The 2,509-nt window shown below is 40.6% G+C and overlaps 1 pseudogene; it reads right to left on the bottom strand.

Moving 5' to 3' along the window:
- Positions 1-1,962: 1,962 nt before the first annotated feature.
- Positions 1,963-2,022, bottom strand: LOC129822690 (U7 small nuclear RNA; annotated as a pseudogene).
- Between the last annotated feature and the right edge of the window lie 487 nt (positions 2,023-2,509).

Genomic DNA, 2,509 nt, shown 5'->3' with positions numbered 1-2,509 from the left:
GTGGCAGTCAGCATACAGATGTACGATCTTAATCTGATCACTATTTTGTTGCTGAGAATTTTCCTGCGAAGCAGGATTTTCCACCATTAAAATTCAGACTTGATTTGCCCTAACAACATTTTTTTATCAACCCCTAGAAACATTTCCATTATTTATAATCCACATAATAATTCACATTTTCTTTTGCTGCAGGATTATTTTCCTGCTGTAGCAAACTGTCTCAAATGAAGATCCTGATCTGTAGGCCATTGTATTAAAGACAACAGAGATTGTCCTGAACTGATCTCACCCTATAGGACATTGTCACACAGTGCGTGCCATAGGAGAGGCCTGGTTTGATGCCCTACTTTGCAAACAATGGGAAGAAGTCAGATGTAAATAAGGTTGTGGTTAACCTCATAACCAGGCCCATATGGTTGTGCAGAACAACAACTATATTTCATACGGTAAATGCCAGATGGGATGGTCCATCTTTAACCCAGTGGACAAGTCTAAATGTATTTTTTTGCACAGATTGATCATTATTTGGCTAATAACGGGGGGCACAAGAAAAGAAATGCCCATGAGGATTTCTTCGTCTCTGGCCGGAAGGGAGAGGAGACGTACACATCAGCGCTCTAGAAGGGTTGTTTTCTTAACCTCACCAAGCAACACATTGTTTTTCAGGTCACGTGACACACATGGGCCTGCATCCCAAATGGAACCCTTTTCCCTATATAGTGTACTCCTTTGACCAGGGCCCCCAGGGTGCACAATATAGTGCACTATTATAGGCAATAGGGTGCCATTTGGGATACACTCATGGTCATGGTCACACATTAACATAATGAGAAACAGAGGAGATGAAAGGAGTGAATGGTGAGAAATGATAAATAGCTCTTTACTGAGCAGCTGGGGACAACAGCCTGGCTTCAGACCTGCATGGGCTCAAATACTATTTGCATTCTTTCATATACTTTTAGCGGTTGCTTTACCTGAATGGGGTGCCAGGTGGCAGCGTTTGCACTTCTCTATTGATTATGACCACTCTATAGATTCCAGTACGCCAGGCAAACTCAATCAAGCCCAGATAAAGTATTTGAAATGATTTCAAATCATTTTTTAACCCATGTCTGCCTGGCTGACTGATTTAATCCCAGAGTCAAATACCAAGGGGAAATTACACTTCCATTTAATTACAGTTCATAAAAAAAACGAACTGTTCAATGTTCCAGAGCTACAATGTAGGCCTGCAATGTGTAGGCAGCGTAGACAGTAAATCAGCCATCCTTCATATATGTGTTAGGAGGTGCCCGGGCCACACCATCTGCCTTTGAAAGCACAAGGGGCAAACTTCTCTCCTGAAAACCCTTTGTAGCTTGTCACCATTCATTCTCAGTGGTGTGAGTGTGTGTGAAACCACATGCAGGCACGGACACACACACACACACACAAAGAGTGCAGCAGCAGAAACAAGTGTCCCGTGCGCATGCTAGTGAGCATGTGGTGTGAACATGTAGCTATTCCTCAGTCTAGGGGAAGTTCAGATCTGGGTCTGGAATGGAAACCGTGTACAATATGGACTGAACAAACAATCCAACAGGGGACCTAATGTAGCTGGGTATGACAGACTACGTACCAGTACTGTGGTCCAATCCTGGCTTGGAGACAGATGATGTCCCGCCCACTCAACAGGATCAAAACAAACCACTCCAAAGGCTTCTGGGAAGGAAGAGCTCTGTCCGTGGTTACAGTTCATCTAAACCTGTCATCAAATACATGAAATATCCCTATGTGTATTTCAATGTTTATTACCATTACTGACGTCCTCCAAGAGTGCTATGAACATGCACAATAGCGAACACACATTCCCCTCATGAAAAAATACTATACTATAATATGGTATAAATACTGCAGTATTACTAGATTTATATACTATAGCATTCACTGTAGTGTTTTTGTGGATTTGACCGTAGTATAGTGTAGTGTTTTTCTTTCTCCTTGAAGAAACCTACTGGACAAATACTAAAAGAGCTAATTTTCCATAACCTGTACGCTCTCTTTTTTCTAAGAGTGTAGGTAAGTAGGTAGGTAGGACTGCAGTCTGAACAGATAGTTTAGAGCTTTTGCTCTTTTCTACAACATCTAGGGAAGACAATACATGGTCTATACTACACTCATGGGTGGCATAAATTGAGATATGGAGGAAAGGAATGGGTGGGGTATATGCAAATGAAATACTGCAGTATTAATATAATTAAAACTGTTGTGTTTTTGTAGACATTACTGTATTATTTACTACAGTGTTATTTTGTGGATAATACTTTAGTACTTACTATAGTATTCTACAGTATACTACAACATTTTATAGTAAGTACTAAACATGATCAAGGGTTACTACAGTGTGTAGTATAGTATTCTACAGTATACTACAAAATTATATAGTAAGTACTACACATGATCGAGGGATACTACACTGTGGAGTATACCCGTCATGAACAAAAGTATGTGGAGACCTGCTTGTCTGTAA

Source organism: Salvelinus fontinalis, chromosome 24 (assembly GCF_029448725.1).
Source record: "Salvelinus fontinalis isolate EN_2023a chromosome 24, ASM2944872v1, whole genome shotgun sequence".
Lineage (NCBI taxonomy): Eukaryota > Metazoa > Chordata > Actinopteri > Salmoniformes > Salmonidae > Salvelinus > Salvelinus fontinalis.
Note: the sequence above shows the minus strand (reverse complement) of the source record. Positions and strands in the feature narration are given on the sequence as shown.